Source organism: Lagenorhynchus albirostris, chromosome 11, assembly GCF_949774975.1.
Source record: "Lagenorhynchus albirostris chromosome 11, mLagAlb1.1, whole genome shotgun sequence".
Taxonomy (NCBI): domain Eukaryota; kingdom Metazoa; phylum Chordata; class Mammalia; order Artiodactyla; family Delphinidae; genus Lagenorhynchus; species Lagenorhynchus albirostris.
In genome coordinates, this window is record NC_083105.1 from 60356046 (window position 1) to 60378027 (window position 21982).

The 21982-nt window shown below is 41.3% G+C and overlaps 1 protein-coding gene across 7 annotated transcripts in view; it reads left to right on the top strand.

The window, feature by feature from the left end:
• The first annotated feature begins 15686 nt into the window (after positions 1-15686).
• The window catches only part of LOC132529497 (cyclic AMP-dependent transcription factor ATF-7), a 94652-nt gene continuing 88356 nt past the window's right edge, over positions 15687-21982 (top strand). For 5 of the 7 annotated variants that reach the window (XR_009543482.1, XR_009543483.1, XR_009543484.1 and 2 more), the window contains exon 1: positions 15687-15819. The gene's annotated coding sequence lies outside the window, so the exon portion shown is untranslated. Of the gene's footprint in view, positions 15820-15840; positions 16152-20915; positions 21014-21982 lie in introns of those variants that run through there. The other 2 variants (XM_060166045.1, XM_060166047.1) reach the window with 2 other exon arrangements.

A 21982-nucleotide genomic window follows, 5' to 3' on the forward strand; every position in this document is an offset into this window, starting at 1 on the left:
AAAAGAGTAGCCAACAGTGCTCCTGTGAATGACAATTAGGAATCAAAATGATTTGAGCCTTTTTTTTCTCCTTAATTAAAAAGTAATTATAAGCCTGCCTATCTTCTTACTTTCCTTCCTTTCTTCTTCCTTCCTTCCTGAATAATTCAGTCTAAAAGGCATTATGTGGGGAATGTAGGAGTCCAGTTAGATGAGCAGCAGCAGTGTCCCATACCATTCTGGTATGTTAGAGCCTGAGGAGGGTAAAGAGGGTTCTGATTCCATGTGTGGAATCCATTTTGGGAGCCTGGCATGGGATGTTGGAGCTCAAGCAAGCATCCGTGGTAGGAGGAGTGATGGGAAGCAACAGCAACAGAAGAGTGGCTATATACAAGTGGGATTGGTCAAATAAATAAATATATTGAAGATAAAGGGAGCCAGGTTTCTTCTGCTAGATAAGGGTCTCAAATGTGGAAAACAAGAAAATCAGAATGAACCCTGTAACATTAGGTTAGAATTAGAGGTATCAGGGTAAAATGTATATATCTATATCTATAATATATAGATATATATACACATAAACACATTTTCCCCCTACTTCGGTTCACTGAGAGGACCTGGGAATAGTGACACCCCATAGCATTGATCTATGGTTTCTAAATAGCATTTCTCCAATGAAAAGAACCATTGCTTCATGGGAAAAGGGCTGATTCAGGGGCTGGGGAGGGGAAAGTACAAGATGAACCTGAAATATATGGTTGTGCCATGACAAAGTGTGGAATGCTCAAATAATGATGGGGACATGTCACTTATAAAATAAGTCACGGATGTAGTGTACAGCATAGGGAATACAGTCAATAATACTGTAATAACTCTGTATGGTGACAGAGGTAACTAGACTTATCATGGTGATCATTTTGTAATATATAAAAATATCAAATCACTGTGTTTTACACCTCTAATATAATATTGTAAGTCTATTATACTTCCAAAAACTGATGGAGACATCATTTCAAAAGGATATGAGACAGCTTTAAACCAACTATAGTCCAATTAAAAAAAAAAACAAAGAGCTTGAAGGGGCTCCCACTGGCCAAATCTGTGACAATTTGAACATCAAACTAAATAATAACAATAAAATATTATAATCCACTGAATAAAACAGGAATCTATGAGTCATTATGATTGTAATAATTAATAAATAAGTGGGGGGCTTCCCTGGTGGCACAGTGGTTAAGAATCTGCCTGCCAATGCAGGGGACATGGGTTCGAGCCCTGGTCCAGGAAGATCCCACATGCTGCGGAGCAACTAAGCCCGTGCGTCACAACTACTGAGCCTGCTCTCTAGAGCCCGCGAGCCACAACTACTGAGCCCGTGAGCCACAACTACTGAAGCCCGTGTGCCTAGAGCCTGTGCTCTGCAACAAAAGAAGCCACCACAATGAGAAGCCCACGCACCACAACAAAGAGTAGCCCCTGCTCGCCACAACTAGAGAAAGCCTGCGCACAGCAACGAAGACCCAACGCAGCCAAAAATAAATAAAATTAAAAAAATTTTTTTAAATAAATAAGTGGGAAGAAGAAAAAGGTTTTCTCAGTAAAAGACAACTAATTAATGTAGAAGGAATGATGGGATTAGAAAATGCCATTTAGAAGCCATCGGTAATAATTAAGCCACAAAACATCAATGAATACTAAACCAAATGGGTGAAAATTTGATGAGGAGTAGGATATTTCCATACTTTCAAAGTACTTTCCCACAAAATACTCATTAATTACAAAAGGAAAAAGAATAATCTTACAGTGGAGAAACCTGAAAGACATCACCATAATCAAGGGATGAACGTTACTAGCATTACCATTAATGGGACAAATCAAAATAATATACAGGCTGATAGAGTGCAGTTAGAACAGCATCACTTCCATAGTAATTCCTGACAAAAATGCATAATCTGAATCGAATTATGAGGAAATATCAGACATACCTGATTGAGGAACATTCTACAAAAAACTGGCCTGTAATCTTCAAAAATGTCAAGGTCATGAAAATCAAAAAAAGACAAAGACAAGTTCCATACTGAGGGAGAATAAAGCAATATGACAACTAAATGCAACATGTGACCCTCAGCTGGATCCTTTTGCACTGAGGGATATGTTTTGGACAATTGGCAAAACTTGAACAGAGTATGTGGGTTATATGGTAGTAGTGTATCAAATATCAATTTCCTGATTCTGATGGCTCTCTTGTGGTTGTGTAGGAGAATGCTCTACTTGGTAGGAATCATACCCTAAAGTATTAGAGCTGATGGTAAATGGTTTTCCTTTTGTAAATTGTTCAGGGGGGGAAAAGTTATTTGTACTCTTCTTCTTTTTTTTTTTTTTTTTTTGATTTTTGGCCGCACTGCACAGCATGCGGGATCTTCGTTCCCCAACCAGGGATTGAATCAGCACCCTCTGCAGAGGAAGTGCAGAGTCTTAACCACTGGACTGCCAGGGAAGTCCCTATTTGTACTATTCTTGCATTTCTCCTTTAATTTTGACATGAATTACAAATGTTTAAGTGTGAATTATTTGAAACATAGAAATGCACTGAGAATTATAGAGATGTCTGCTCTCACCACTTATATTCAACATTGTATTCAAGATTCTAGTCAGTGCATAAAGAAAGAAAAGCATATATTTTAGAAAGGAAGAAGTAAACTGTCCTTTTGCATAGGTAACATGTTACTTATATAGAAAATCCTATGGAATCTACCAAAAAGCCACTAGACTTAAGAGTTTAGCAAGGTTATAGGATTCAAGATCAACATGCAAAAATCAATTGTACTTATACATTAGCAAAAATAATCAGATATTGCCACCTAGTAGACTATAAGTGGGTCTCCAAAAGTCGTTCAACTGTTCTATCAAACCAGCTGCTTCCAGATGGTAGGGAACATGGTAAGACCAGTGAATTCCATGAGCATGAGCCCACTGCTGCACTTCTTTTGCTGTGAAATGAGTTCCTTGATCAGAAGCAATAATGTGTGGAATCCCATGACAGTGGATTAGGCATTCTGTAAGTCCATGAATGATAGTTTGGGTAGAAGCATCGTAGGCAGGGAAGGAAAGTTCATAACCAGAGTAAGTGTCTATTCCAGTAAGAACAAAATGCTGCCCCTTCCATGATGAAAGTGGTCCAGTGTAATCAACCAGCACCAGGTATCTGGCTGATCACCCTCAGGAATGGTGCCACAATGGGCTCTCTGCAGTGGCTGTAGTCAGGTTGGCTTTGGTGAATGGAAGTCCGTGTTGCTGAACCCATGCATAACCTCCATCCCTGCCACCATGGCCACTTTGTTCACAAGCCCATTGAGTGATTACAGGAGCAGCTGAGGAAAGAGGCTGTCTGGTAGCCACAGAATTATTAAAATCCTGCTCTGCTGAGGTCATCCTTTGGTGAGCCTTCACAAGGTACACAAATATTTTCACTTTTTCTGCCCATTCAGAGAAGTCTGTATACATACTTCTTTTTTTTTTTTCTTTTTAAATTTTTTAAGCCACGCAGCTTTCAGGATCTTTAGTTCCCAACCAAGGATCGAACTTGGGCCCACGGCAGTGAAAGCGCTGAGTCCTAACCACTGGACCACCAAGGAATTCCCTGTATATATACTTCTTCCCCAAATTTCCTTGTCCCCAATTTTCCACTCATATTCCTTCTGAGTCCCTGACCATCCAGCGAAACCATTAACCACAGCCCATAAATTAGTATATAATCACATGCCTGGCCATTTCTCCTTCCAAGCAAAGTGAACAACCAGGTACACTGCTTGGAGTTCTGCCCACTGGGAGGATTTCCCTTCACCAGTGTGTCCCAGAAAGGGGCTGTAGTGCTGCAACTGTCTACTGCAGCGTGGTACCTGCACATCACACAGAACTATCTGTAAACGAGGCCTAAGTCTCTTCCTTTGTCACGTGATCACAGGATACTCTGCATGAAGCCATAGGTTCAGGCTGGGAGAGAAATGGCAGTGTAGCAGGAGTGGGGATCATGGGCATTTGGGCCACATCTTCACATAACTTACTGTGCCTTCAGGGCCTGCTCAAGCCTGATCTCATATATACTATTTCTGTTTGACGATAGACTACTGCTGTGCACAAACAACTTTATGACTTAGTGGGCCAGATAACACCCAGTTCCTGATGATGGGCAGCTGAGGTTGCATGGTAACTTCGTTGCTCACTGTTAAGGATTCAGTCTCTAGTAAGGCCCAGTTGCAGACCAAGAGCTGTTTCTCAAAAGGAAAGTAGTAATCTGCAGGGCTTTCCTCCAAAATTCTAAGGTCCTATGCCACAATTTACCAACAGAAGCCTGCCAAAAGCTCCAAAGAGCATATCTGCTACTGACACTTTCAAGCACCATTGGATCTGCTGGATCATGTGGCCAAGTAGGAGAGCAGCTTGCACAAGACCTGTTGCAGAGCCTTCTCTTGCCCCCGCTCCAAACTAGCAGCTTTCTGAGTCATTTAGTAAATGGGCCAATGGAACACACCCAAAGGAGGAATATGTTGCCTCCAAAATTCAAAGAGGCCCACTAGGCACTGTGCCTATTTGTTTGTTGTAGGAGGGGCCAGATGCAACAATTTATCCTTCACCTTGGCTATCTCTAGAGCCCGTGAGCCACAACTACTGAAGCCCGCATGCCTAGAGCCCGTGCTCCGCAACAAGACAAGCCACTGCAAGTGAAAAGCCTGTGCACTGCAACAAAGAGTAGCCCCTGCTCCCGCAACTAGAGAACGCCTGCGCGCAAAAACGAAGACCCAACGCAGCCTAAAATAATTTTTTTTAAAAAAAGATCCCTGCAAACTAAATTATTACATAGGGCTGGAGAGTTGATATACCCCTGAGGTAGCATAGTGAAGGTGTATCGCTGGCCTTGCCAGCTTAAAGCAAAGAGCTTCTGGCAGGCCCTGTTGACAGAGATAGAGAAAAAGGTATTTGCCAGATCTGTAGCTGCATAGTAGGTACCAGGGCACATATTAATTTGCTCAGGCAATGAAACTACATCTCCTACTGCAGCTACAATTGGAGTGACCACCTTCTTATCCTTTGCCCAGCCTATTTTTCTACTGTGTTGTTTTTAATAAATTTATTTATTTATTCATTTATTGGGTCTTCGCTGCTGCACACGGGTTTTCTCTAGTTGCTGAGAGCGGGGGCTACTCTTCGTCGTGGTGCGCGGGCTTCTCATTGCAGTGGCTTCTCTTGTTGTGGAGCACGGGCTCTGGGCGGGTGGGCTTCAGTAGTTGTGACTCGGGGGCTGTAGAGCGCAGGCTTAGTAGTTGTGGCGCACGGGCTTATATGCTCCCTGGCATTTGGGATCTTCGCGGACCAGGGCTTGAACCCGTGTCCCCTGTGTTGGCAGGTGGATTCTTAACCACTGCGCCACCAGGGAAGCCCCTGTTTATGGTTTTTAAAAAATTAATTTCTAGGAGTCCTTTATATGTTCTATATGCTAATCCTTTGTGTGGAGTGCAAATATCTTCTAGTCCGTGATTTATCTCTTCACTTTGTTTATGGTATCTTTTGATATAGAGAATTTAAGTTTTTTAGTCTTCTCTTTTATGGGTATGCTTTTTTAGTTTTGTGTAGGATTCCTTCCCTATCATGTTGTCATAAAAATATTCTTCCACATTTTTTTCTAAAGTAAATTCTGGCTCTGTTACCTACTAGCTATGTAATCTTGGGCAAGTTTCTTAATCTTTCTGGGCCTCAGAGTTCTCATCCGTAAAATGGGGATGGTAATAATATCTACTTCATAGAGTTGTTCTTAGGATTATTCATCTGTATGAGGCAGGGACCCAAAGAAACATCTTAAATTAGGATGATATGAGATGGGTTTATTTACAGAGATATGGATAGGTAAAGGGGAACCTTAAGGGGTATTACAATATCCTGAGGGTAGTAACAGCAAAGAAGCTGTTATAACACTGAGGCCAAAAGGGAGGAATACGGTAGGTAGTGGTTATTGGAAACATAGTGATCTTAGATCTAGGGATAGGGTAAATCTGAGGCAATCTTGCAGGGAAGAGCCTGTGGAATAAATACTCTGACTTCGCTGGCCTTCCTTCTCCAAACTCATACTGGGGTTCTGCATGGGCTGAAGCCAGAGGGCACAGGAGTCCACTGATGTCCATACTAGATACTGGGAAGAAGGGGGAGAGTGGATCTGGAGGAGCAAATGAAAGATAATGACATACTTTCAACCAGAATTTATTGATTGCCAACGTGAGCCAGGTACTGTTCTAGGCACTAAAGATACAACAATAAACTCAGTAATGAAGCCTCTAACTTTATAAGCTTACTTCCTAATGGGAGCAAACAATAAATATTATTAAACATTATATAATATGTCAGGTAAATGCTAAGAAAAAATGAAGCAAGATGAGGAGGATAGAGTGATGGGGTATGAGGTGTAGAGTGGTCAGGGAGCATTTCTGAGGAGATGTCATTTGAGCAGTGATTTGAAGGAAGTAAGGGAATGTGCATACCTGGTAGAAAAATGCAGGCTCATGCTTGGCAGTCTAAGGAAAAGTGAGGAGGTGGTGTTGTTGGAAAACAATGAGTGAGAAGACAGAAGAAGGTGGTGATGAGTGGTGGGATCCTGGATATATTTTGAAAGTAGAGGATTTTCTGCTTCTACAGGATTTGCTGATATAGGATGTTTAAGAAAGTCATCAAGGATGACTCTAAAGGATTTGGCTGAAAAACAACTGGAAGAAATGACATCAGCAAAAATGATGGATTAAGAACCTCCAAAAATCTACTCTTCCATAAAAGCAATGGGAACATTGGCACGACTGGCAGGATCAGCTTTTGTAAAACTTTGGAAATTAACCAAAGGTTTGCAACAACAAAGGGAGTGTTTATGCAAGAAAAATGGCTGAATCTCAGTAAGAACAGTGAATTATGTGGCATTTTAATTTGTCCTATTCCCATCTTCCCCTCTCTCCAGCTCCATGGTAACCTTGAAAACCAAAATCCTGCAATCACGGTGAAAACCAGCAGCCCTTTAGGCCCACGGAGGGGGCAGAATGCAGTTGGAGCTCCTTTAAAGCCTCATCTTCAGAGAATTGTCATTATTTGACCTATCTGGTGGTTCCCTAGAAGATTCACTCCAGGCTATCTTTATTTGATCTGACTCAGAGCTTGCCTCATGCAAACAGCCTTTTCCCTGGAGGCATTTGTTTAAAATAATGAGAGGCAATTTTTCAACATTGCAGCTGCTGTGGTTGTAGATAGCAGTTGGGGTAAAAAATAAAAAAAAAAATTGGCTGACCAAAAAATATAAAAGGAAAATCTGGGGACTACAATGTCCACTGGGGCTTTGGAATGTTCTGACATGTTCCTGGGAGTCTAGAAGGCCATGCACATTCATAAGGCTGGGTGCATGGTCAGGGAAGAACTTAGAAGCACTTAAACTCTCACCATTGACTAAACTTGAGGCTCTGTGTAAGCAGGAAGTGAAGCCTAAGGCAGAGTTGCGAACTGCCTGGCTGAGTGTTGAAGACATACCCCAATATGAATTCGGAGTCCCTTGGCAAAGACAGGTTGGTTCCAGGCATTTAAGAAAATCTCTGTCAACTAATTACCTGACTGCTAGGCTAACTCTGCAGAGATCTCAGAGGATACATGACAAAGAATACAGAATGTGTAGAATTATTTCAGAAAATCCACCAAATAAACACCACCAACAACATGAAACAGCATCAAAAGAGACCTCGGGTGAGGGGAAGAATCTGATTTTTATTGTTGCCACATTATACTATTATAAATGTCCAGTTTTCAACATAAAATTATGAGATATTCAAAGAAACAAGAAAATACAGGGCTTCCCTGGTGGCGCAGTGCTTGAGAGTCCGCCTGCCAATGCAGGGGACACGGGTTCGTGCCCCAGTCTGGGAAGATCCCACATGCTGCGGAGCGGCTGGGCCCGTGAGCCATGGCTGCTGAGCCTGCGCGTCTGGAGCCTGTGCTCCATCCGCAATGGGAGAGGCCACATCAGTGAGAGGCCTGCGTACCGCAAAAAGAAAATACAGATCATACAAATAAAAAAAGTAGTCAATAGAAACTGTCTTTGAAAAAGATCAGATAATGGACTTGTTAGACAAAGGCTTTCAATCAGCCGTTTTAAATATATTCAAAAAACAACTAAAGAACATGTGATACACACACACAGCAGAACACTACTCAGCCTTAAAAAAGATGAAATCTGACAAATGCAACAACATGAATGAAACTTGAGGGTATTATGCTAAGTAAAATAAGACAGATGGTGAAAGACAAATACCATATGATTTCACTCATATGTGGAATATAAAAAACAAAACAAAAATAAATGAACAAAACAAACATATAGATACAGAGAACAGAGTAGTGGTTAATAGAGGTGGGGGTGGGGGGAGGGAGGGCAAAATGGGTAAAGGGGGTCAACTCTATGGTGACAGTTGGAAACTAAACTTTTGGTGGTGAGCACGCTGTAGTGTATAAAGAAGTCAAAATATAATGTACACATGAAACTTATATAATGTTATAAACCAATGTTACCTCAATTAAAAATAGATAAATAAAATATATTCAAAAAACTAAAACCATGTGTATAGAACTAAATGAAAGAGAATGTCTGACCAAATAGAGAATATCAATGAAAACATAGAAATTATTTTTTAAAGAGCCAAATAGAAATTCTGGTATTTAAAAATGCAACAACGAAAATGAAAAATTCACTGGAAGGGCTCAACAGCAGATTTGAGCAAACAGAAGAGAGAAACAGTGAATTTGAAGGCAGGTCAATTGAAATGATTCAGTCTGAGGAATAAGAAAAGAGAATGAAGAAAAATGACCCGTGATATGCTAACAAGTGTACCACAGGAGGAGAGAGGAGGAAAGTTACAGAAAAAATATTTGAAGAAATGATGACCAAAAACTTCCCAAATTTGATGAAAAATCTTAATCTACAAATCCAAGAATTCAACAGACTCCAAGAAGGAGAAGTTCAAAGAGATCCATACTTACACACATCATAACCACATTGTCAAAAGACAAAAATTAAGAGTGAATCTTTTAAAAATATATTTATTTATTTGGCTGCATCAGGTCTTAGTTGCGGCATGTGGGATCTTTTCATTGCGGTGTGTGGGCTCAGTAGTTGTGGCATGAGGGCTCTCTAGTTGTGGTGCTCAGGCTCTAGAACACGTGGGCTTAGTTGCCCCATAGCATGTGGGGTCTTAGTTCCCTAACCAGGGGTTGAACACACATCCCCTGTATTGGAAGGCCGATTCTTAACCACTGGACCACCAGAGAAGTCCCTGAGAGTGAATCTTAAGGGACTTCCCTGGTGGTCCAGTGGGTAAGACTCCACGCTCCCAATGCAGGCAGCCCAGGTTCAATCCCTGGTCAGGGAACTAGATCCCGCATGCATACCACAACTAAGAGTTCGCATGCTGAAACTAAGAAGTCCGCATGCCACAACTAAGAAGTCTGAATGCCTCAACGAAAAAGCTTGCATGCCACAACTATGAGCCTGCATGCCGCAAGTAAAAGATGCTGCACGCCACCACTAAAGATCCCGTGTGCCTCAACTAAGACCTGTTGCGGCCAAAGTAAGTAAGTAAATAAATAAATATTAAAAAATAAAAAGGAGTGAATCTTGAAAGCAGCAAGAGAGGAGTGACTTACCACACACAAGGGATCCTCAATACAATTTCTCATCAGAAACCATGGAAGCCAGAGGTAGTACTGGGACATGTTCAAAATACTAGAAGAAAGAGACTGTCAAACAAAAATTTTATAGCCAGCAAAGCTATCCTTCAAAAAAATTGAATGAGAAATTGACATACCGAAATAAGCAAAAATGAGAATTCATCACTAGCATGCCTGTCCTACAAGAAATACTAAAGGAAGTCCTTTAGACTGAAGTGAAAGGTCACTAGACAGTAACTCTAATCCACATGAAGAAATAAAGCGTACCAATAAAGGTAACTACATAGGTAACTATAATGTAAAAGATGGTATAAATGTAATTTTTGTTTGTAACTCTTTCTCTCCTATAGTATTTGAAAGATAATTGTGTAAAACTATCATCATAAATCTATTCTGATGGTCATACTGACTCCAGCGGTGAAAAGCTGGAAGAAGGACCTCAGTTCTTGCCTTCTTTTAAGAAAGAATTCAGCAAAGAGATCAAGATTGTGAAAAAGATAAAAGTGTTTATTAGAAGCATAGTACATGTGGAAAAACACAGGGGTGGACTTGGAGTGAATTATGCACCATAGGGGCAGCTTAGATTGCTTATATGGGGGCAGTTTTCTGGGTTTTCTCTGGCCAATCATCTCCATATTTGGTCCTGGTGTGCGTGCCCATCTCTCAGCCAAGATGGATTCCATCTGGTATCTTCCCCCTCCTTTTGTCCTTCCCCTAGGCTGAGGGCCTTCTCTGAGCATGTGTTGGGCCAGGAAATCTACAAGAATGCACCCAATCAGGGCCCAATGCTCCCACTGGTATCCCATCTTGAAGCATCAGCAGGAGACCAGCTACAGCTGCTCAGCCTAGGGAAACCAGTTGCAGCTGTTCAGCCTGGGCCCTATCTATCTCCTACCTCCACACAATGTGGATAGATGTAATTTGTATGACAATAACAGCACAAATAAAGAATATCAATGAAAATATAGAAATTATTACAACAGTGCAAAGGAGAAAGGAAATAAAGCTATGTAAGAGCAAAGCTTTTGTATGCTATTGAAATTAAGTTGGTATTCATGCAAACTAGATAGTTATAAACAAATAACCCAATTACAAAATATGTAAAGGATTTGAATAAACATTTCTCCAAAGAAGACATATAAATGGCCACTGAAGCGATGTTCAGCATTACTAGGCATCAGGGAAATGTAAATCAAAACTACAATGAGGGGCTTCCCTGGTGGCGCAGTGGTTGAGAATCTGCCTGCTAATGCAGGGGACACGGGTTCGAGCCCTGGTCCAGGAAGGTCCCACATGCCGTGGAGCAACTAGTCCCGTGAGCCACAACTACTGAGCCTGCGCATCTGGAGCCTGTGCTCCACAACAAGAGGGGCCGCGATAGTGAGAGGCCCACACAGCGCGATGAAGAGTGGCCCCCGCTTGCCACAACTAGAGAAAGCCCTCGCACAGAAATGAAGACCCAACACAGCAAAAAAAATTAATTAATTAATTAAAAAAAAACTACAATGAGATACCATTTCACATCCACTAGGATGGCTAGAATCAGAAGGATGGGTGATAAAAGTGTTGGTGTGAGAATGTGGAGAAATTGGGACCTTCATATATTGCTGGTAAGAGTAAAATAATGCAACTGCTTCAGAAAACAGTGTGGCAGTTTCTCAAAGAGTTAAACGTAGATCTACCATATGACTCAGCAAGTCCATTCCTCAGTATATATCATGAGAATTGAAAACAATGTCTATGTAAAAACTTGTAGGTGAGAATGTAAATTGATTCAGCCACTATGGAAAACAGTATGGAGGTTCCTTAAAAAACTAAAAATGGAACTACCATATGACCCAGAAATCCCACTGCTGGGCATATACCCAGAGAAAACCATAATTGAAAAAAACACATGCACCCCAATGTTCATAGCAGCACTATTTACATTAGCCAGGACATGGAAGCAACCTAAATGTCCACCAACAGAGGAATGGATAAAGATGTGGTACATATATACAATGGAATATTACTCAGCCATAAAAAGGAATGAAATTGGGTCATTTGTAGAGACGTGGATGGACCTAGAGAGTGTCATACAGAGTGAAGTAAGTCAGAAAGCGAAAAGCAAATATCGTATAATAATGCATATATGTGGAATCTAGAAAAATGGTATAGATATATAGCAAAGCAGAAATAGAGACACAGGGCTTCCCTGGTGGTGCAGTGGTTAAGAATCTGCCTGCCAATGCAGGGGACACGGGTTTGATCCCTGGTCCGGGAGGATCCCACATGCCGCAGAGCAACTGAGCCCGTGCACCACAACTGCTGAGCCTGTGCTCTAGAGCCCGCAAGCCACAACTACTGAGCCTGCGTGCCACAACTACTGAAGCCCACGCACCTAGAGCCCATGCTCCTCAACAAGAGAAGCCGCCGCAATGAGAAGCCCATGCACAGCAACGAAGAGTGGCCCCCACTTGCCGCAACTGGAGAAAGCCCACACACAGCAACGAAGACCCAATGCAGCCAAAAATAAATAAAATAAATTTATATAAAAAAAAAGAAATAGAGACACAGACATAGAGAACAAATATATGGATACCAAGAGGGAAAGGGGTGGGATGGGAGGAACTGAGAGACTGGGATTGATACATATACATTATCGATACTATGTATAAAATAGACAACCCATGGGAACATACTGTATAGCACAGGGAACTGTACCTAATGCGCTGTGGTAACCTAAATGGGAGGGGATATCTGTATGCGTATGGCTCATTTTTTTGTTATGCAGTAGAGGCTAACATAACATTGTAAAGCAACCATACTCCAATAAAAATTAATTTAAAAAATAAACAAAACGAAAAACAAACTTGTAAATGGATGTTCAGAGTCACATTATTCATAATAGCTCAAAAGTGGGAATAACCCAAATGTCCATCAACTGATGGATGGATAAACAAAAATTGGTATATTCATTCAATAGAATATTATTCAGCCATGAAAGGAATAAAGTACTGATTGACACGTTACAACCTGAATGAACCTTGAACATTATGGTAAGTGAAAGAAGCCACAAAAGGCCACATATATTATTCCATTTATATAAAATATCTATAATAGGCAAATCCACAAAAACAGAAAGTAGACTTGTGGTTGCCAGGGTTTGGTGGGGGTAGATTGGGAGTGACTGCTAGTGAATATGGGGTTTCTTTGGGGGGTGATGAAAATGTTCTGGAATTAGATATTGGTGATAGTTGCATAACTTTGTGAATATACTAAAAATCACTGAATTGTACACTTTATTTTTATTTTATTTATTATTGAAGTATAGTTGGTTTACACGTACACTTTAAAAAGATGAATTTGGGGAGTTCCCTAGTGGTCTAGTGGTTAGGACTCAGCGCTTTCACTGCCATGGCCCGGGTTCAATCCCTGGTCAGGGAACTGAGATCCCATAAGCCGTGTGGTGCAGCCAAAAAAAAAAAAAGATGAATTTCATGGTATGTGAATTATATCACGATAAAAAAAATACAGCTGGAACTATGAAGGTAACTTTTACTAAGATAGGGAAGATTAGGGAAGGGGCACATGTGGGCGAGAAAGGAAGAATTTGTTTTGGACATGGTAAGTTTGAAATACCAGTCAGACATCCAGGTGGATCTGTTAAGTAGGCAGCTGGAGATATGTCTGCAGTTCAGGGGAGAGATATGGATTGGAGATATACATTCGGGGAAAAAATGAATTAATGCATGTAATACACTTAGAATGGTGCCTGGAACATAGTGACACCTATAAACATTGTCTATTATAGTAATTATTTTGCATGTATAGAGTAATAGTCAATTGGTTTAACACAATGTGTGGAATCCCTTCTTCTCTGATTTGTAATGCCACCTCTGTTATATACAAATCTCCCATATATATTGAGGTCTGTTTCTATCATTGTATTCTTTTAAGTAGGAATTGTTTTAGGGGAGAGTAGATTGGAAGCCAAGACTCCTCTCAACTTTTCTCAGTTCACTTCACAAGAACATAAGTGATTGTATGTTTCTGTTTCACCTTTGTTACCTGGGGAGAAATCACCTGGATTCTTTCCACCTTTCAGAGGCTATGAGGATAGATGAGATCCTAGGGAGGAAGTTCAGAAAGCAGAGTAATATAAAGCTGCAAAAGGAAGTTACCTGAGAGAAAAGCGATTCCATGGGTAATATTTTGAGTCAACTATCCTTATACTTACAGTAACATTTTAAAAGTTTTTTTTTAGTTGTGATTAAAAAACCACATAACAAGGCTTCCCTGGTGGCACAGTGGTTGAGAGTCCGCCTGCCGATGCAGGGGACATGGGTTCATGCCCCGGTCCGGGAGGATCCCGCATGCCGCAGAGCGGCTAGGCCCGTGAGCCATGGCCGCTGAGCCTGCGCGTCTGGAGCCTATGCTCGGCAACGGGAGAGGCCACAACAGTGAGAGGCCCGCGTACCGCAAGAAAAAACAAACAAACAAAGAAAACACATAACATAAAATTTACCACCTTCATAACCATATGAGAAAATTTTAAATACAGTCTTTGCATTTGATGTTTCACCGAAAATCTTCCCAAGGCTGTCTCCTTCTCACAGTTCAAACGTTATTCCTTCAAAGGGGCCTCTCAACACCAGGAGTAAAGTTGCTTTCCTACTCTTGGTCACTTTCCGTCTCATTACCCTGCAGCACTCTTCACTAACTGAAATATATAATATTTGTGTTTATTAACTGTCTCCCCCTTCCCACTAAAACATAAATTCTACCAGAGCAGGGACCTGGTCTGTCTACTCTTCTCCCCATGCCTAGAACAGTTCTTTGCATGTAGTATGTCCAAAGTATTTGTTAAAATACTTACTGAGTAATAAATATAGTGCCTTTTAATTCCAAATAAGTTTCACACATATTATTTCATTTGATCATTACAACTCTGAGTAAAATGGGATTGCTGGCCTCACTGTAAAGATACTCAAAGAAAATGATAGAGTTGGGAGCTCGCTTTTCCCAATACATGCACTTCAGTTCTAGGGCTAAGGGTATTTCAAACTACTTTGCCATTAAGGAAGTGATAACTCTGAAGGACAATAGAAACAACCTACACGTTTTTTAAAAAGTCGCCAGTTCCTGCGGTTGAACTTTTACCACACCCCATCCCCATATACAGACACACAGCAGAGATTACGGCCAGTGATGCTACTGTAAGAGCAAAGAAGAAAATGCAACTATTCGACTGTTTGGAACACTGAATCATCTTATGTAGCTGTCTCGGTTTTCCCCCCACTTTTTTAATTAAAAAAAAAGTTTTTTGGCGGAGCCGCTCGTCTTGCGGGATCTTAGTTCTGAGACCAGGGATCCAACCCGTGCCCCCTGCAGCAGAAGCGCGGAGTCCTAACCACTGGAATTCCCCCGCTCTTTTTTTTTTTTTTTTTTTTTTTTGCGGTACGCGGGCCTCTCACTGTTGTGGCCTCTCCCGTCACAGAGCACAGGCTCCGGACGCGCAGGCTCAGCGGCCATGGCTCACGGGCCCAGCCGCTCCGCGGCATGTGGGATCTTCCCGGACCGGGGCATGAAGCCGTGTCCCCTGCATCGGCAGGCGGACTCTCAACCACTGCGCCACCAGGGAAGCCCCCCACCCCGCTCTTTTTAAAAAAAGTTTTACTGAGGTACAACCTTGTCTCGTTTTTAAAGTGCGCTACTTTGGGATAATCTAATTCTCTAGTATGAGAACCGTTTGGATCTCCATTACTACAGGCACCTGTAAGGAGTCCCTTTCCTTCTATTTCTTTTTTTTTTTCCCCTTAAACTCCGCAGCCGAACACGTGCGACCAGCGATTAGGAACTCTTACAGCCTCCCTCCTTAGCCCTGCCCACCGAAAGTCCAGCCCCTTCTTTTTCCGGAGCCCCGCCCCTCGGCCCCTTTCCGACTCAGGCCCTGCAGATCTCGCCCTTCCTCCAACTCCTCTCCATATCTCGCGAGAAGTGAGCGCGCCTGGCCGGACGAGAGAAAAGTATCTGCTCCGCTTAGGGGGGAAAGAAGGAGCTGGAGACAGATTGTGGGACCGAGCGCGGGCGGGCGGGAGGCGACGGAGCTACCAGCGGGTGAGTCCAGATAATATTAACTAGTCCATGATCTGACGGGAGTCTCCCCATCAACTCTGGCCAGTCCCAGTGTCCCAGGCCGGGGTCTCCCCTCCCAGTGTGTGTTGGACGGGGGCGCTGAGGCGGTGGCTGGGCCCTGTCTGAGGAAGAGGGTGGGGCATGGACCAACGCCGACCAATAAGAGAGAAGGAAGTTACGATTGGCGGCGACGAGCACTAATGGGAGGTCATCTTTACCTTGCGGAGTGCCGCCCCTCTTCTCTCCTTCCTCCCGCCTCCTTCCTTTGGGGGGAAGGCGGGGCCAGAGGCCTGAAGTGTGGGGAGAACTTGGGGGTAAGTAGCCCCGGGGGGCACAGGGCGTGGCAAGGAGAGGGGAGTTGAATCCTGAGGGAATGGAAGTCTAGTGGATCCTGTAATGGGGTGGAATGGAGAAAGGGTAGGGGTACTAAACTGGTTGAAGACCCAGAGCTTCTTCAAAGAGTGGGGTTAGAGACTTGGCATTGGAAGAGTCAGGGGTAATAGGTAGGAGGTGGGGATGAGGAGGTGAAAACATGGTATTTGGTTTTGCTGGGAAGATAGGGAGGAGTAAGTGGAAGTGAGAGCATGGCATTTCGATTGAATTATAAAAAAGAGGACCAGGGACATGATATCAGAGAGAAAGTATGGATATGGAGAAAATTAAGTGAACGAGTTTAGGAAGACTTCATAGAGGTGGGCTAGTGGCCAAGAGGTATCCCTTTGGGAAGGGTATGGGGGAATCCAGAAGGGTAAGGGGAGGTGTTTGGTTAGGAGACGGCTCATATGTACAGGTGTTTAGCCTAGGTGTCAGAAGAAGCCTGGGAAATGGATTTAGGGCTTTTGGTGGATATGGCACCCAGTCTGGTGACCAGCCTGCAAGGAAGTTGGGATGGGGTAGAGAAGAAGAAAAATAGAACACTTTCATCACTTCTGCTCAGATTTCCTTTCTCCCTCTCTTCCTGTTCTGCACTTCATCTCTTCCTCAACTCAGGGATGGGGGCTTGGGACTTAAGCGGCCAAGTTGGAGCTCCATCGGGAGTTATACGTTACTCTGAATTGCTTGTTATGTTCTGTGACTGGGGTGTTTACTACCCAGGGCACCTCCTCCCCATATTCCCGCGTTGCTGGTTTCCTAACTTTAAAAGTTTGTTTTCTACTTATCAGAGGGTGTTTTAGTATCTTTGAGGTTGTGTCATAGTAAGTGTAGGTTTGTAGGGGTGTGCAGAGTTTTCTCCACAAGCTCACTTGATTCCTACTTTTAAAAACTTTTCAGTAGTATAAATAATTCTTGCAGAGACATAGGTCTTTATAGGTATTATAAGCACAGAAAAATGTACTAAACTGGTTTGTTTTGTTAAATGTGTTTCTTACCCACTCGTATTCTTGAAGAGTTGCTAAATGAATGGTTGCAGTTAGTTTTAGTTAGCTTATGTTTTTTTAAATGGTGTAAATAAAATGGGCACGTATTTCAGGAAAGTGAAAAATTTTCAGTTTCTTCCTTTGTGTTCCGATTCAGAAGCTAAAGATAAGTCATAATATTGATATCTTGGGGGCAAGGGTTGGGGAAATCAAACACAATTTGTACTTAAACATGGAGGATACTTTAAGGTAAGTGGAGACTATTGCGAAATGTAACACGTCTGTGAGAAAGGAAGCTAAAGAAAAGTTTGGCAGCTATACTAAGTAGTCTTACCAGTTCTTAATTCTGTACAAAAAAGGGACAAGTCTTTGCCCTTTGTTTGATAGTTCTGTATTATTTAATAATGAGCTAATACAGCCAATTAATTAATGACTTCTTTGCTATTGCATAGATTTGTCTTTTACATTCCTTTTCTTCTCCTCTTACTTTTGGAAGCAAAATAACATCTGAAATATACCGGGAAAGGTGTTACATGAGGAGAAACCAGAGTATGTTACTTTGTATTAACCTTTGGTATTCAGCAGCCATTTGTCCTCCTAGCCAGGAGGTTACCCCTGCAGCACATTGAGACCAATTAATTACTGACCTTTTAGCATTAATTACTTAATTGGGTTCCAGTATTTCACATTGAGAGCATTGTTATTGGATATTCAGACATTTTCACAGTTTGCCTGGCAGCAGCACAAAAAAATATCCAATGAGAGAGCAAAGTTCCTTGTTTTATTCTTCCATCCTAGAATTTGTGATGGCTTTGACTTGGGCACTATCTCAGTGTTAACACCTAGCAGAAAGCTAGAGAATGATGAACACTGCTCATTTTAAACTTGTGGATCAAAGGTTACATCCTGTGATAGTTTCAGTGTTGTAACTTTTAAGCATTTTTGTTTACCATGGCTTTTAAATGTTAATAGAGACCGTTATTGTATATCTCCTTTATCTTTCCTCTCCCTGCTTCCAACCCAAAATGAAATTTGTTTTTTCATCCTACTCTCAAGCTGCTGCTTTAAGTCCCTGGCTCTGCCTGAACACAGCTGCTCTGAAGTTCTCACAAGTTATTGTTTTGTACATGTCAAGAGTGAGTTTTTCTAGGCTGCAGTAGGAAGGAGCCAGTGTTACAGCAGCCTCCTCTCCACGTCTGATGAGGAGGAGCCTTTTTGGAAGGAAGTTTTAGGTGGAGCAAATAGCATTGCCATGTAAATGTCTAATAAAAACAGCTCTCTTCTTGAAACTAGTGGCAGGCTGGCATACAGTTGCTTCTTCCCTTGATAAAGGTACTAAAGTTAAGGTGCATATGTTGTTTCTCTGAGAAAAACAAACGCAGCATTCAGTTAAAAAGAAAAAGCATTATTTCTCTTTTAGAGTTCATGAAAAAAGTCTTCCGTCTCTAGAAACATGTCAAATAAAACAATTTTTAAGCTTCTCATTTTGAATATTGCCTTCCCCTAATAGGCTTATTTTAGGATCAAGTATTGATATATTCATGAAGTGTGAAAATGCATCATTTTGGAATGTCTGGTGGGTGGTCTTTTAACTTCTGAATGCTGTAAGGAAGAGGTCCCTACTTCATAGATACCCTGTTCCGTTATAGGAGCTCTGCTTTTTAGAACATTCTTTACATTGTGAAACTCTTTACTCCTGCCATCTGAAGCTACAATAAATAAAGCTAATTCTTGTCAGCATGGTAACCCTTCAAATATTTGATGACAGTTATGTTCTGTTAAGGCTTCTCTTACTCGGGTAAATACCCCACGTTCTTTCAACCATTCTTTAAGTGACATTTTTAATAAAGTTCAGTCTCCTTATCAACTTAGTTGCCTGAGTTTTTAGGGTTTCTTATCTAGATCTGAATATAACATTTCAGATATAATCTGATCAATACAAAGTACAGGGGAGAGTAGGGCCTCTTTTATCACTGCACTCAATACCTCTGTTCTTAAAGCCTAAGATCACATTAATTTATATAATTAATTTTTAAATTTTAATTGAGGAATTTGTGTTTATCCCTGTAATTGTCATCTTGTTAGTTTTGATTTATTGTTTTAGCTTGATAATGTTATTTAGCCTTTTATTTTAAATTTATTTTTTATTGAAGTATAGTTGAATTACAATGTTAATTACTGCTGTACAGCAAAGTAACTGAGTTATACATATATGTACATTCTTTTTCATATCCGTTTCCATTATGGTTTATCACAGGATTTTTAAAAATATATTTATTTACTTGGCTGCACTGGGTCTTAGTTGTGGCATGCGGGATCTTCATTGCGGCATGCAGGATCTTTAGTTGCGGCATGTAGGATCTAGTTCCCTGACCAGGGATCGAACCCAGTCCCCCTGCTTTGGGAGCATGGAGTCTTAACCACTGGACCACCAGGGAAGTCCCTTATCACAGGATATTGAATATATTTCCCTGTGCTATACAGTAGGACCTTGTTGTTTATCCATTCTCTATATACCAGTTTACATCTGCTTGTTATTTTTAGCCTCTTAACCATTCCTCATATCTTTCTGTTGTTGATAGTTAAATTTGATAAACGTGACACCTGTGTTTTTGTTTTAGGTCACTGGTAAAAATATATAAGGGTGGAACAATGCTATGTAATATCAGAACACTATCACTAAGTTGATATTAATCCATTAATGAACCTTTTGGGTAAAATTCAGTTATGAATCCACCTACTGTTTTATTACCTAACCTATATTTCATATGAAGAAAGTGAAGTTAGACATGAGTTACTATTTAGCTTTCTTATGCTAGTGTTTATAGATCACTGCATTACTTGCCAGTGGTTCATAAGCCATTTATTTAATAATTCATTTTATAATCTTCCTGGGAAACAATATTTCATCAAAATACAGTGTCTGGACTCTACCTTCCCTGGCCCCTGTTTTTTCTAAGTATTATTTTTTCCCCACTTCCAAGACCTCTGGTCCTGCTTTCTTTCTTTTTGTTTTTTGCGGTACGCAGGCCTCTCACTGCTGTGGCCTCTCCCGTTGCGGACCACAGGCTCCGGACGCGCAGGCTCAGCGGCCATGGCTCACGGGCCTAGCCGCTCCGCGGCATGTGGGATCTTCCCGGACCGGGGCACGAACCCGTGTCCCCTGCATCGGCAGGCGGACTCTCAACCACTGCACCACCAGGGAAGCCCTGGTCCTGTTTTCTTTAAAAAAAAAAAAAAAAAATTCTAGAATGATTTAACAGTGTTTCCTCATAGTTGTATGTTTTTTGTCATCAGATGAAATTCTGTTTTGGAAACTCCTTTAGGAAGAAACATCATTCCCTGAACATTTTAAGTTACATATCAAAGAATTAAACTATTGCCCAGGGCTTTCCTGGTGATATATATATATATCATTGCTATTTATAATTTATTGGTGTGGTCATCTAAGTTTGTCATGCTATGTGCTTAAGGTAAAATGGTGCTTACAAATAAAATAAAACATCAGAAGACATCTCTAGGGACTAAATAAAGATTTTATGTTGGCAGCCAACAACCTTCCTGTGTGTTAATTTTAGCCTGATAGTTGAATTATGTTTGAGCAATTTTAGCTGATAAATGCAGTTTTAAAGCACCTTCCTCTTTTGAGGTTTTAATTTTTACTTTCATTTTTAGAAAATTGCAAATTGTGAATGGAAATGTTTGTACATTTTCTTTTGACACATTCTCATCCATCTGAGATTGTAGTTATGAATTCTCCTGGAAAGCAGAAGGATGGACTTGATGACCCCTCAAGGTCCTTTCCAATCTAAACATTCGTAAGTAGAGGCTCAGATCAAGGAACTTACTATTGAAAAATCAGGAAGAAAAATAGAATGTAAAGAAATTGAAATGGTTCTACTGACCCAGTGGGGATGGACAAACAAAAAGTAAGGAACATAAATGACAAGAAATAATAATTCCTTTGAGCTAAACACAAAACAAATGAACAACAACAAACATTTTGCATTGGGGTCATTTTATGTCTTAAAATATTTTATCATGACATTTTCTCTTCAGAATTTCCCTGGTGGACACTGTGTTGAAAGAATGTGGTTGGTTTTTTTCTTTCTGTTAAGTCATAGTATTTTGTTTCCTTTCCTTCTCTTGTTTGTCCTTTTGTTGAGAAATGTTAAAAAAAAGAAGAAATCTGAATAATTTTCTCACTGCCTGTATACAGTGAAGCAAAATTCAGTTCAGTTTTGAAAGTAAACATATACTGCATGGCTTCCTTGGAGAGGAAGGATGAATGGTAAAATTCAGGAAAGGTTTTTTTAAATATATAAATTTATTTATTTTTGGCTGTGTTGGGTCTTCGTTGCTGCGTGCAGGCTTTCCCTAGTTGTGGCGAGTGGGGGCTACTCTTTATTGCGGTGCGCGGGCTTCTCATTGCGGTGGCTTCTCTTGTTGCAGAGCCCGGGCTCTAGGCATGTGAGCTTCAGTAGTTGTGGCACACAGGCTCAGTAGTCGTGGCTCGCGGGCTCTAGAGTGCAGGCTCGGTAGTTGTGGCGCATGGGCTTAGTCGCTCTGCGGCATGTGGGATCTTCCCGGACCAGGGCTCAAACCCATGTCCCCTGCATTGGCAGGCGGATTCTTAACCACTGTGCCACCAGGGAAGCCCAGGAAAGGTTTTATGAAAAGACAAATTTACTACCTAGTTTTTAAAACTTTGTAAGCAGACATCTAGGAAAGATTCCCAACTAAACCAAAGGTGAGCTACAACAGTAGTGTCATGAAGGAGAACAGAA